Source organism: Hylaeus volcanicus, chromosome 5, assembly GCF_026283585.1.
Source record: "Hylaeus volcanicus isolate JK05 chromosome 5, UHH_iyHylVolc1.0_haploid, whole genome shotgun sequence".
Lineage (NCBI taxonomy): Eukaryota > Metazoa > Arthropoda > Insecta > Hymenoptera > Colletidae > Hylaeus > Hylaeus volcanicus.
In genome coordinates this window covers 22,506,749-22,522,375 of record NC_071980.1, presented here as the reverse complement: position 1 = coordinate 22,522,375, position 15,627 = coordinate 22,506,749, and the positions used below count along the sequence as shown (strand labels likewise).

The 15,627-nt window shown below is 33.9% G+C and overlaps 1 protein-coding gene across 4 annotated transcripts in view; it reads right to left on the bottom strand.

Moving 5' to 3' along the window:
- LOC128877365 (unconventional myosin-Va) overlaps positions 1 to 15,627 on the bottom strand; it is a 56,643-nt gene that overhangs the window by 40,478 nt on the left and 538 nt on the right. The gene's annotated exons all lie outside the window — the stretch shown is intronic.

The following is a 15,627-nucleotide window of genomic DNA, read 5'->3' as shown; positions in this document are numbered from 1 at the left end:
ATATTTAAATGAATATTATATATTAATATAGGACCGAAAAATAAGAGATACGTATTTTTTGTATATTGGCTCGTTTTCATATTTAGGAAGTTTACAGTGCTAGAATCATTCAATAAAAACTCAAAGAGTTGGATTGGAAAGTGCTTCTTCACCCACCGTATTCTCTTGATGTAGCATCGATGGATTATCATCTTTCAAGATCTGTGGAACACTTTCTTCGTGAAAACAATTTTCTACCATGACAGCTATGGAAATCGCACTTGAAGAATACTTTATTTTAAAATCAATGTCATTTTATAACAAAGGTGTAGAAAGTCTATCAGAGACATGCTCGCACGTGTATTATGTAGTAATTCATTACTTGTACGAGTCATGATTTTCCTTTCGAATCTGAACACAGGATAACTGTCGAAGAAAGTGTGGAAAATGTTTGTTTACATCTGTACCAGCGGTCTATCACGATATACAGTGAGTAACTTCAATATTCTGACACTTTACAATGTTTACTTTGTCGCTTAAATTATTAGATTGTTAGAACTTTGTCGCTTAAATTATTAGATTGTTAGAACTTTGTCTATGATGAAAGATAAAGTAATTGAGATATACATATATTCCATTAAAACATTGAGTCCAGATAACAAATCTGTTATAAAGTAAATTTCAAATAAAACGATGCTTAATTTTGATGTTACTTTAATATTTGGTTATTTACTGAAACTCTAAATTAATGTTCTGGTTTTTATAAATAATATTTCGTTGAGTATCCTTTTTGACGATTAATTTATTGTAGATATGGAAACCATAGTGCACGTATTTTTTTTTTAATGTTCTGTTCTAATATTACTTCTTTCTTATCCTACTCGATGTTTCAACATTTTCTTTGATGCTATTGTTATTTTTCTAATTCGCCTGTCTAATTCGTCCCATTAATTTTTAATGAAATTCATGTCTGGAGATTGAGAGGAGGAAAAAAACTTTTAGACAATTGTGAAGTAAGTGTTTTTGTATAATTCGGATTTTACGTTGCACTTTTATACAAATTATTCTTTAAGAGGTTTCTAGTACACATTTTTTTCAATTATTCCAGCAATGAAAAGAAGTTATTCAACATCAATCGTTGAAATACAGCCACATTGCCACATTGTAGATACATTCAATGACTTTATACTAAATCGTTCGTTACTTGTTTACGTTTATAAACAATTTTAATTATTTTTGTCATTAAATGCTTTTCCTATCACAAATAGAGAATCTCCTCGACTTCGCACACGCACAACATGTTTTCATGTTCCACGTTTCAATTTTTAATAAAAACATCGTTGATAAGTGTAGAAACAAGCGAATACCACAGATTCGGTGATTTATACTCGATTAAAAGTAAATAAATTCTACTCGTGGTAAAATATTGTTGGACTGATATCCTCTATTGCTTATGCCTTAAAGATTTACTCAAATTAATATCAGGTTCTCGGCTGGAGTTAAGTTATTTACAATAGTTGATAAAATTATTAGAAACATTGTAAATAAAGATCTGTCAAAGACAGAAGATACTGTCAAAAGACGATATGCTAGTAAGATATGTATTAAAAATATGAATTACATTTAAGTAAAGTTAATAGAGTATGAAATGCTTTTTTAATACCCCTTTCTCGACTAATTTCCATTCAAACTCTCTTAATCACGCTACGATTTCAAACCATTCACACTGACAGCGTCACTCTTGCCACGTTCACACACTCGCAGCCGATACCATAGCATGAACAATTCGCTCGATTCCTCTCTGTCTCTCTCTTCCAAACACTCTTCGTTAACAGATCACACCTTATCATTTCACACGTTAAGCGCCACGTCAGTCACTGACGATTGCCAATACACTTTCCTTTCAGACCGCGTGAGTCACTGTGAATTAACAATAAGCATCTCAAAAAATGTTATTTTTATATTAAATATTAACTAGTATGAAAATGGTAAAAAGTGTATCTAAATATCATCGTTCGATAACGAAAAAGGAACGGCTCTACAATGTTTTATAGGAAAACTAGTTTCACTTGAATCACATTCCCACGTGTCTTGTGTTGTCATTACGAGTGTTATACGTAGATAACAGCTTGTTCAATTGCGCCAGAACATGAACTAAAGGTGACTGAAATGAAGAAAAAGGATTTCTAAAAGAACCAAGAAAAATACGCGTTATAGTATATAGATTGCGATAAAATAAATACAAAGAATAACCTTACGTATCTCTCTGTACATCGTAGCGTAAAAGAAAAGGAAAAAACAACTGGTCATTGTTCTCGATCAACTTGATCATTTGGTAAGCTCGGCGCCTAACGTGTTAAACACAGTCGTTTCTATATTATTCTATATTATTACCATCTTTGAATTGGTATACTGTTTCCGCGCGTAAAGAAGGACTGTGCATTCTGTGCCTTTACAGTCAATCGTGTATAACTCCAGTTTAAATAAAAATATATTTTTAGACCATATTCATAACCATTACAATTTGTATATATTTTTCTAATAGAAAAGATTTATGGATTTCGGCAGTGGAGTGACTAAAATCGAAAATTCTCTTCAGCGACTATTATCAATTTTCAAAAATCTACTTAGAATTCAAAAAAATTTGTCAAAGCTTTTGGTGTCAAAAAATTTCTCAACATACGCCTCTAAATTCCATAGCACTGAAAGTGTTAATGTGCTATTTTTTTACAGGTAGATATTACAAGAAACTGAGTGTGCAAATACTTTTTTTGCCCATTATGTTCTAGGAAAAATCCTTAGCTCGTGGTCCGTGTTTCGCTGTGCATTCGAAGCGCGTTCGTAACGTAGCGATCGTTGGAGACCGCTTGACGTCGTATGCGTCGTCGCGAGATCGATCGTAGTGGCTCGCGTTGCTCCTGAGAAACGTGCCGAGTTCTCCGTTATTAGGAATCCAATCAGGTCAAGTTTTCCGCCCACGTATGGTCCCTTTTCCACGTGCGTAAGAAAAAGGCACCGTTGACACCGGTACCTGACTACTTGTCGCTCGCATCCTACGCTCCCAGCTGTGTCCTTCTCGATCAACCACCAATAAAAATGATTACGAGAACAAGGATCATCCCTAGGATGATCTTTGGGCCAAGATCCGCAAAGATTTGTAAATAAATTCGAAAGACGAGGGACCAAAAATAACAGTTACTCCGATGCAAAAAATCGAAAAACTTGGTCATTTGTGAAGGATTAAGGTGTTAAGGGGTAAAACCACTCTAGAATTTTCAGAAACCGAGTTTTTTTTGCTTAAACGATACTTTAGGGTCATAAGAAATAATACGTCATTTGATTTATCGTGAAAAACAAATGTTAAAAGGTTCAATTATCGATTTTGCCGCAGCGCCTCAGAGCGCGACTAAGGAGAAAATGTATTAAAAGAATGAATATAAAAAAATTATCGATTTTTACACGTTTTGATGATAAATAACAATTGTAAAATGTCGATGAGACATTTCGTTGTTGATAACCATTATCGACAAGAGGAATTCTATTTCTGCCGCTTGTAATGCACTCAGGGACGATATTTAGGGGACACTTTTTCAAAACGTCGTAACTATGGGAGTTTTCAACCGATTTCCGTGAAACTTCGTCAGGAGTAGTTACGACGTATTCTCTGGGTGTGTGCAAGGTTCCATTGGCGAGGGTTAATCCGAAGGGGTTGATTCACCCCGCAAATGCAGGATGTAGAAAAACGCCACTTTTGAAGGGGTTAAGGGTGCCGGAAGGGGTTGAAAAAATCAAACAAACCTTTGAGGCAACTCTCCTTAATGCCCTCTACAAAATGCACCCCCCTGGAATCCTTCTCGGACAAACCCACCCCTCACAACCCTCTATCCCCTCCAAAATCAACAATGTTTGGACGAAATCGGTTGAAAACTCCCATAGTTACGACGTTTTGAAAAATTGTCCCCTAAATATCGTTCCTGAATGTGAAAAAATTTGAATTCGAGATCTTACTATAGTTATCGAGAAGAAAAATTCTATTTATACAAGTCATTGTAAAATTAACTTGTTTAGACAATTTTTTGATATGTATTATTATCAAATTCCAAGCTGGCTACATTAGTGACTTCTTTGATTCCTAAAGAAGATAATTGCAGTGCTGACAAAACGTTGGAGTATCTTATCCAAAGGGCATGTCTTACACTTGTAAGCATTAGTTAGTAGCAACCATAATAAATCGGACTGTGAAACCCTCAAATATCTAAAATATAGTAATTACCACTTAAAATCATATACAGTCTGTCTCATAAGAGCATGTCGGCTATATTTTCATAAATATTTATATATATATAATATATAAATATTTTTATATATTTATATATTTACAATATATTTACAAATATGTTTATATATTCGTACAAAATTTTATATGCGTCGAATCCACACCTAAAACATTAATACGCATTTACCTAGTAAGCTGTCCAATATCCTCCATTAGCAATTATAGCTAGATAATGGTTCGATCGATTTTTGTTTAAAAAACATGAAAATTGTATTAGACGATTAAAATTCATATAAAGACATAGAGTGTAACGATTGCTTTAGTTCTTTTACTTGACGACTCATTGAATTTGCCCCTGAAGAGGATCGTCTCATATTTTCGAAAGGAAAATGTACGATTTTTTATAATTTTTTGTTTCTATGCACAAATAATTAGATCGAATTAGTGTACCTTGTGTCTCTCTCTTGTCGTTTTTCTTAATCTTTTGACCGCGAAGAGCGTATATCTACGCCCTCGAGTGCTACTCGTACCCATATGTACTACTTACTAATAAAACGAACGAAACTTTTAAGACAAAAGAAATTCTTTGCGGTCCTCCTCAACACTAGGTTCACGGAGATTTCTTATTAAATTTCTATTATTAAAGCAACGATTTAATAAATGAAGACGATTCGCTAAAATTAATTAGAACACATTGACAAAAATGAATTTAGATACATGCTCTTTTTATGTGGATACGAGTCAGCATAAGTGATTGGTGAGAAATAAAAACGGTTTCTGTAAAACCTCGTGAAAATAGAGATAGGTCAAAACGGCCGTGCTCCGTAAACCTACTTTTAATTGTGTCCATATTAAAAATCTACAGCAAAACACTGAATACTTCAAAGTATACTTGGTCAGTAATCGCATATTTTAGTCACTCGTGCTGTATGCGTGCCGTACTATCGCCCCCCTTATCTTCTTCAATTATGAAGTAGACACGGACAGCGTGCCGCATAGAGGACAGCTAGACGCGATACTACAAATGCGAAATGTGTTTCTAACTTCTCATAGAGCAAAGCTTGAGATCGTGAGAGCGTGAGTTTGTATTTTCAGAGATGCCCAAGTCGTATAAGATCGCGAGACGAAATGCCTTCGTGGGAGATTACTGCGAAGAATCCTCGTTTTCACGGAGACTGCACAAAAGGGCAATCGCGACGCTGTGTTTAGCCGATCGACTATTTTCTTGAACACAAGACTGCCACGTCACGTTGTCATCACGACTGAAACACTGCTCACTGAATTCCATGCTTGTCCTTAAGAAAGAACTCTTCCATTTTTACCAGTTTACGCGCAATTTTTATAATTTTTTGTCGAACAAAGTAACTGACATAAACATTTGGCATTTAATGTGTTTATTTATACACGAATATTATGGTGGTTTTTATTTCAATAATAGTTGCAATTTATGTTGCGCAACCCCCAAATATTTTGCAAATACATAAACAAAATTCATGCAAAATTTGAGTTGTTAATTTTAATATTTAAAATAATATTACAAAAAAATTTTAAGCAGAGAAAATAGCTTCGTATTTACTGGGTTGACATATAATGAAATAATGTAGGTAAAAATTTGAAATTTTTAGGGCTAGAATTACGTTTTCGAGGAAAACGCATTTAGAATTTGACTTCAAGTATATTTCAAGAAGAAAGAAACCATCAAACCTCTCGAAAACAGACCGGCACTTCAAACCATATGACTTCGACAATTTCATTAATTTTGATTTGAAATGTTACACAATTGTTCTTCAAGGATTCTACTGTAAAATTCTGTTAAAAAAAAAAAAGAAATGAATTTTTTGGTCTGGAAAAAAGGAATTTCTCCCTTAAATTACAGTTATGAACGATCAAATTTGAAGGCATAGAATTAATTAGGTTTACGCCTAATATATTGCAAGGATTATGTTGCGTTGCGAAAAATCTCGAACGAATTCTACGTTGACCTTTCAGATAAAATCTCACGGCAACGCGGAATACAGTCTCCGCGATGGTACCCTCAGTCTTCTCGCGACGGGGCACGAAGAAGCAAGGAGAACGACCTATTCCAAGACGTTTTGCTTTTCTGTTCCCGAGAGGAAAGGAACTGCTTGCCAGCTAGCGAAGTCTACCGATCACGTTCCACGAACCGATCGTGCGAGCAACAGTTTCCAACGGGGTTAGCTTACCTTTAAATGTAAAGGTGCGATCGGGACTACGCTTCGCATTTCGACCCGTTGCATAATATATTTAACGACATATTTACTGTGCAAAAGTCTTGGACCACAATGTGAAGCTTGCATTACACTTTAATAAATCCATGTCAATAAAACAAATACAGCGGATATTTGTTACTGTACTTTACATGCACTAGTATACAATACGTAGGAGAAAGTGTTGTAACCGCAGAACGCATTTTGAAAATAAGCTTGCAGGCTTAAAATAAATAATCTTCAATGTGAATGTAACGAGCTTTTGGAAATAGCAGAGTATCTTCTACCAATTTATATTCTTAAGTTAATTTATGTACGATAGCTGTATAAAATTAATAAAGCAAGATTTATTAAATGATAATGTATTTAGGAGCACGATATCTTGTACGTTTGACAGATAGTATTAAGAAACAAATTGGAAGAAGCTTTCGTTGCGAAATATTGATAAATTTTTAATAATCACTGTTAGATAGCTGCATTAACTGAAAAATTAAAAGACTTACTAGATACACTGCGCTCTATGTACAACACTCTCCCCTACATATAATAAAACTGTAAAATATTATTTAAAACATCTAGAGAAGAATGAAACATTAAAAGTTATCAGTTGGCCACGTGAAAGTCCCAATTTATATATTGTTGAACATGTCTGGGATCATTTGGACAGAGCTCGAAGAAACAGAGAGCCAAAATAATGTAGATGAACTGGATGAGGAATTACGAACAGTTACGAAATAGTTAAAAATAGTAAAATTTTAAAGTTGATTCAAATCTTACAAATTTTAATGTTTAACGCTACTTTTGATCAAACTAACCCATCGCCAACGGCTAATATTCTAACTCACTATTAAAACAAAACTAGAATGTAAATAATTATTCGACATCAAAATTTCAATACTTAACGTTACTCTTGATCAAAATAACTATTCGCAAACAGCTATTATTATAATCTATCTCTAAAGCATGACTAAAATTAAAAAATTGATTCGACATCTTATAAGTTTCAATGATTAACGCTACTTTTGATCAAAATAATCGTTTGTAAACGGCTAGTATTCTAACATATCTTTCAATTCATCCTGTTTTTCGTTGTAACCCTAGTTCCATCCAAATAGTGTTAGTTCTATTCGTCCCCCTCCCCCTCGTAAACAGGAACGTATGAAAACTGGTTTGTCAATTGGTTGCTGGGTAAACGTTACGCAAGTGGTAGAACACGATGCACTTCCACGTGAGAAAGCTCATGTTATCGAGAAGTACATGTAATTTTTTAGTACCTTTGCTTTAATTAATACATCTGGTCTGAGTCTGGATCAAGCTTTCAATTTGAATAGCAGCAAATTGAAATGAATAGAGGATTATGTCTGGAATATCCTGATCAATATACACGTTCTATATACGCAACGGTTGTCCCTGACTTTATGCGTGCCTACACACTTGGCATCAATCACGAATACCATTATACTTGGCCACTCTCTTATTATCTCTTCAATTATCGCTAACCTTACGCGTACGATTTTCTCACGATTAGTATCGTGCCACTCAAATGAACAACTATACCATCTTAGAGAAATGCAGCTCGTAAAGATATACTTTCTATTTCTTTACTCCTGACCGTACAGGGTAACTCTCAACACTAGTTTGTAGCTTCTTTTCAATAAAAAGTGGAGAGAGACAGTACTTGAAGACAAATATTAATCTGTATCAAGTTTCTCTATCCTAATCTTGTAAAAAATTGTACTTTGAGTTTCTAATATCATCTTAGAATCTAAACGATAATTCTTTCTCGTTTCTTGGACAACGATGGATAAAATAATCTTAGAAAATTCTAAGGTAGTATATTTTTATATCTAAAATAAAATTTTTCAAACAATAGGTAACAAATATATTGTATAATTATTCATAAAGTAACGTAGTATATACCATAAATAATATTTTAGATGGCACTAAAATTGATTGTAGTCTAAATATATTAGATATAAAAATTAATTCTGTACCTCTATACATTTAATCATTTACAGCTTTATTTTAAGTAGAAATATTTAATCGTCATTTAGATACATTAAAGTACGAATATTCGAAATCCTGAACCTGATTTTCATTAGATTGTATCTATACACATAACTTAAGGCTCAACCTGATGGTCATTGGAATGCAACTATACGAACTTTAGCAATTATCAAATTTTGTTTATTGTTATTGTGCTGCAATTAGTGTAATTATCCAGCACACTTGTAATATGTTAAAATAATAATAATAAACCAACCAATCTTCATATATACACATACATCAACTCAGGACTTAAGTTACATAACATACATACGTATAGACTTACGGTAATAGAGACCAGGTCGAGGACCTAAAAGATTGGTAATTTAATATGTAATAACAAAATGACGATAGAAACGTTTCTACTTAAACAAAAATGATAAATGATTGAGTATAAAGGTATAGAATTAATTTATAATTAATTCTACATTTTTTGTAGAATTTCTACACCTAATATTATACATAGAAACACGATTCTCTTCGGTAACATCTAAAACAACATTTTTCAAGCAACAAATATATCGTATAATTATTCATAGATTAATATAAATATTATACCATAAATATTATTTTAGATAGCACTAAAGGGGAATGCACTAGTGCAAAACATTACAGAAGTGATAAATGATGTAAGTGTCAGAAGAATAAAAAGATTATTCTTTTAGTGAAAACATACATCAGTGTAATACGTTTGCTCCGTTAAACGAAATATATTATCCCGGAGCTCGGTGAGACTATTTCAATTATCATTGTCAAAGAAACTTTCCAAACGCGAGCAAGATAAACAATGAATCATTTTTATCAAAAGAAATAAAATGAATATTAATCGTCCATCGCAAATGGACGTGTCTAGTGTGAGTAAGTGACAGAAATAGATCAATCGAATATATTACTCGTTGTTCGTGTTCGAACAATGATGGTAAAGGACGTTTATTCGAATTCGAGCGATACCGAATGTTTGTAAGGACGACGAAAAAATTCATCACGACCTCGGACAATCCTCGCAGTTCACCTGACCCGGGCAATAAATCAGCCAAGATGGAGAGCTACCGTACGACCTTAAAGGGGCAGGTACGAGCTGGCCGAAACTCCGTTCTCATACGTAGAGTGTACTTTATCACATTTCTGGTTCGCTATGCGCATATAACATCAACTAGTTATCTCAAACTCGTATCATAAACAGCGGTTACCACGAAATGTTACCATTGAATTAACTACGGTATTATTCAGGATGTTGAACTCCAGTTTTCGCGACGATGTTTATCACAATTTAACACCACTTTCTAAACGAAGTTTTTACAATTACGGCGTTAAATTCAACGTAAACGAATCCCTCGTTTCCGGCATGACAACTTCAGTAATTTCTCGGTGAAACAAGATATTTATATTAGGTGGACTGGAAAGTAATGTCGTTTTTGCCATCTTAAATACTTGTTTATCATTTATCAGCTCATTGATTTTTCTGGCATTGAAAATTTGCACACTAGGTGACAAAAGGCTGCTGACAATGACGGCGATTCTATAATGAATTAAAGATAGAAATTTATTGCAAAGTTTGAATTTAATGTAAAAGAAACGACATTACGAGTCATATTATTTCCTAACAGCAGTTATTGTTTCCTTTTTTCAAAAGGAACCCGTTAGCTTAGAACTCCTCCGCCCTTCGTTCTAAACTCGACAAATTCAAACGTTATCAATTAATCAAACGAGTTAATCAAACAGAAAATCGCATAACTTAATTAATAATAATCTCTAGTTTCGAGGAAAATTAGATAGTTACGATTTTGTAACCTGGGAATTAGGAATTAGGAATTAGGAATCTACTATTTGCTCTCATTTTAAACAAATATACGAACCCCTTAGTGAGAAATCAATTTCGAACTTTAATTAGTCGAATGAATCAATCATTATCGTTATTCTATTTATATTTAGTCGTCACATTGACGATATTCTCTCTAATAAAAGTGAAATCAGGTAAATACAGTCGTACGCTTTAATACGCTTTTGAACGGAGTTGCGTATCCTTAAGACTATTGCAAATCGCTTGTACATACGTTCAGAGAAGCGGACACCTTTCGTGAAAGTTGTTTCTCGTCCTAGCCTGAGAAAGGCACCTTTACTCGGAGCCAATGATGTATTCATCTTCGACTAATTGAACCAATATATTGTGTAGCCTATAATTTTCTCAAACAATTAACCTCACAGACTGCGCTATAACAACAGGGAAGAAGAAAGTCTCCTCGATTTTGCGTAATTATATACAGGGTATCTCATGTTTGAAGTATACAAATTTATTCGTGTAGTATCTTCATTGTACAAAACTGTTTTTCCAATTTCATTGTATAAAACTGTGCGTCAGTAGCGAATGTGTCGGATTCTCAAAAACACTGGTTTTTATACAGGGTGTCCCAAAAGTCGGGGAGGAGCCGGAAATGGGGGGTAGCTGAGACGATTCTGAACAACAATTTCCTTTGCAAAAATGTTGGATGAGGCTTCGTTAAGGAGATATTAAGAGAAAACCCCGACCAATCAGAGCGCGCGTAGACCGTTGGAGCGGCCGCGGTAGCGAAGGCTACGCTCTAGACGGCAGCGTCAATGTCCTTCGATGCACGTCGAGTCACTTGTTCGCGTACAAGCGCGGCCGCCAGAGCGTAACCTTCGCTACCGCGGCCGCTCCAACGGTCTACGCGCGCTCTGATTGGTCGGGGTTTTCTCTTAATATCTCCTTAACGAAGCCCCATCCGACATTTTTGCAAAGGAAATTGTTGTTCAGAATCGTCTCAGCTACCCCCCATTTCCGGCTCCTTCCCGACTTTTGGGACACCCTGTATACAGTCATATAAATGCATAATAGTAAAATAAAAGGTTTGTGGATCAAAAATTTATTCAACCTATATTTCCTATATTATACATAACCTATATTATTTCAACCTAATATTTTTTATTTATATATTTCAGATAGTTTCGACTATCCCGTCAGAGTTTAGAGAGACACGACGTACGATATACCGTCTCAATTCAAAATTTCGACAATGTACTTCGAATTGACTAATTGGAGCGACGTCGCGGACTTCCGTCTACACGAATTATTTCAAGCTAGCGTAAATTGAGGCGGGAATGCTTCATGAACGACCTGAAAATCGATAGAGGCTCGTTAAATCTACTTACACGAGACATTTCGTCCGAAACGGTTGTGCACCTTCGACAGAAAGCTCCAAAGAAAACCGCAGAACCGTTCACCGCGATCATTGTCATTCTCTGAAGAATTTCAGGTGTGTTTACGTAGTGTCCTTGAAACCATCTGCCCGAGGACCCTCTCTAATCGCCTAACCAACCGTAGAACGGAAACTCTTTTCTTTAAAATTTGAAATAGGACACGCGAATAATTTTGCGTACATCTTTCACGCTCGTGTTCCTTGTTTTTCGTATTATTTCTACGCTTTATAAAATACTTCGCTCGTCCTTCAAACCTAACTTCGTAAATGGCTGTACGAATTTATGCAATCATTTATTTAATAAATTAGTGTAAGCATTTGAGCTTAAATTGCAAGGTTATAATGAATTTTACAAAAGGTGTTTTAGAATTCAAATGTGTATAGATTCATCCCTGAAAATTACGACCATTAATTCTTTTCTGTCTTGTGTTAAAAAAGAGCCGAAATTAACGTTGGACACATTTAACCTCTTGAGAGATATTGACACATATGTGTACACTTGCTTTTATATCAAAATTACAGTTATTCACGACCACGGTATCTTTTAGAATTCAAAAATATACAATATTAAAGTGAGGCAGCATATTTTCATGTTAAGATCGATTCTCAGATAGCGACTGCTTTGGTTCGTGTGTATTTGGTCAAAGGTAAAGAAAATCCATTTAGAATTCGTTCCTCAAGAGATTAATAAAGATTAAAGTATGCTTGCAGATGCTACAATTACCCATATCATTTTATATAGCTCGGCAAGCAATATGTATTATTTACCTCACTTAAATCGTTTTGCCTTTAGCGCCAAGATATAATGCAGATGTGTAATCTAGGTTATTATTTTGATAATAAAAAATGGTATTATATTTGTTGTCCTAAAAAGAAAATTTACGATTTCCTTTTGCAATAATTCGTGACTCAAAAGGCTGTAAACTTATCCTTTAAATAATTGCAATCAATATAAACTACGAGACGTCTCGTAGTTGGCAGTTAATGAGCTATTATGCCTCGCTTGTTTTAATAAATACGTAAATAAATTAAATAATTTATCAAACATCAGTTAACGAATTTTGCTACTGACAACGATGCCATCTGAAAGTTTCTCTAACAATAACATACCGCCCCACAGAACTGAACAAAACTGATAGTCAATGGAGAAAGTTGTCTAAGAACTCGTTTTCCTCTGACAATGCACTCGTTAGTTTAGCAAGTAGCTAAGTAAAATTATTTTCGAGATTCCGGAGGAATTCACCGTTCTGGCGGAGCCGTTTCGTAAAACGGCGGTTAGAAATGTCAACAGACAAACCAGTTGCCATCGTGGAACTAGATCCGAGCAAGTAGCCGTTGCCAGCCACAAGATTCTAGAATTATTATTATTCGGGTAAGGCATTCCTTTATTATTGATATAGGAAGCATGAATTACAAAAATCTCGCTGGGATATATCGTGTACTTTCTCTCTTTAAAGTACACTATTTAAAACAAAATCAAAATTCAAGATGACCAGAATGATAATCCTAGTACTTATTCACCTCCAAAATTAGTTTGATATAAAACATCGAATAATGTGTTGTTTTATTATAAAATAATTTATTTAGCTATAATGTATAATTATAATATGATGAACCAGTTGCCATCGTGGAACTAGATCCGAGCAAGTAGCCGTTGCCAGCCACAAGATTCTAGAATTATTATTATTCGGGTAAGGCATTCCTTTATTATTGATATAGGAAGCATAAATGACGAAAATCTCGCTGGGATATATCGTGTACTTTCTCTTTTTAAAGCACATTATTTAAAACAAAATCAAAATTCAAGATGACCAGAATGATAATGCTAGTACTTAGTTATAATGTATAATTATAATTCATTAATATAAAATATATAATACAGTATAAAACATCAGATAACATGTCTTTTTAACTGTAAATTAATGTACTTACTCGTACTAAATGAGAATGATGTAATAAAGTATAATAAATAAAATAGTATAAAACATCAAAGAACATGTTTTTCATTATAACATGACTCACTTTTTCGTAGTAAACGAGCCGTTTGTTTTGAAGGTGATGTACGTCATTTTTTCCAAAAAATCAAATTATTCTAACATGAATTATAATTCAACGATCTCTATGTAACTTTTAAATATTTCGATTTAAAAACAAGGTGACTTTTGCCACTTTTAAAATGAACGTTTCATATAGTATAGTGCAAAACACCATATAATATATTTTTGTATTATGCAATGATTTATGCTTATATATGATAAGATGATATATGCTCATAATAAATGATTAAAAAATATCGCACCATGCATAAAGAGCTAAGAAAAAGGTGAAACGGTTTTCAACCCATCTATCCCAAAAAGTTATTCTACGGTGTTTTAGCTCCTTTTCGTGATCCGAGTATAAATATCTTTAACTAAAGAGGAAAATATAATTAAAATAAATGGTTTTGTGAAATCTAGATAAATTAAGATTGTAGGAGTAACGATTAAACTTTTTAGTTCGTTAAAAGATCGGTCCTGATCGAATTCCCATTTCCAATCAACTGATTCGGATATACATTGACTTCCCTAACACTTTCTGGATTCGGTTTTACTCAATTTTCTTCAATTCCTAATGAATATATTAAACCATGTTAAGTCAACATTTCGTCAACTTGGGATCAAATGTTCATTAAAGCATTGAATTGACTTCACATCATTCGTAGCTACTTAAAATATTCAGTTTGCATAATTTACTATAACACAGTTCGTCTTCGAGGTACAGATACGAAAAATAGAAGAATCCAAGTATTAGGTTGTCCTAAAAGTTTCTTCCATTTCAGTAATAAGTAATACATACATAATATTTTATCTCTAATGTTATATTATTGAATAGCGCACGATTCATTTTGCTCCATTTCTGTTACCATATTAGCGTCTAAGAAATTACGTTGTCTATTTATATGAACAGTGCCACACAAAATAACTAAATGCAAATCACGAAAGAAACTTTTGGGACAACCTAATATATATGACAATTCGGTGAACAGAAGAAGGCAATGAAGAATCGAGGTACGAGATTACTACAGAAATTTAAAAGTAAGGAGGATGGCGCACGCAAACGGGCCCATAAACCTCCTAGGAATTTGAAAATGTAGGCATTTAGTGCACAAATCGGTGACAACTTCCAAAACGTCACCGAAAATAACTCTTTGGGGCACGGTGGGATTAAAAGTGTCCCACCTTTTTGATGGACCGTAATGCATGGTGGGACATTTTTAATCCTACCTCGGAATTTTGCAATAGCTGCACGTGTATAGCTTTATATTTCGTCTTATTTATGTGAAGCAGTTGGTAATACATTCATCCAATGTTGCAAATGTATCCACTTATGTTGGCAACTTTCAACATGCTAATACCGGTTCAACAATTGTTGTAAGCGGAAGGTTTATCGCGATAATATTTCTTTCCTGGTTACATGTGAAAAATCGTAGAGGTAAGTTAATTTACATAAAAATTAGTTCTATATAAACGAGCGAAGTGTTTTATAATAAAAACTAAAGATTAAATTTGTTTGCAAATGATGAAAGTATGGTGGGATTTTATTCGTCCCACCATGCAACTTGGGGAGTAATACAAAAAGAACATATTTTTATTCATTGTTTATGTTTTAATATTCTTAAAACTATAAACGTGACGCTCCTTGTTGTTACATTTACTTTATTACATTATGCGATTAATAAAGATATAACAATTTTGTTTGATTTAAAACGCAATAAAATTCCTGTGCAACATGAATCTATTTTATGACCTGAATTTCTGTGCCGCAAAGAGATAAAGTACACAACAGCCTCTACCAGATTTCGGTAGCTTTTGATCTCGCGTATGTCATTATGGAACAGGTGCGT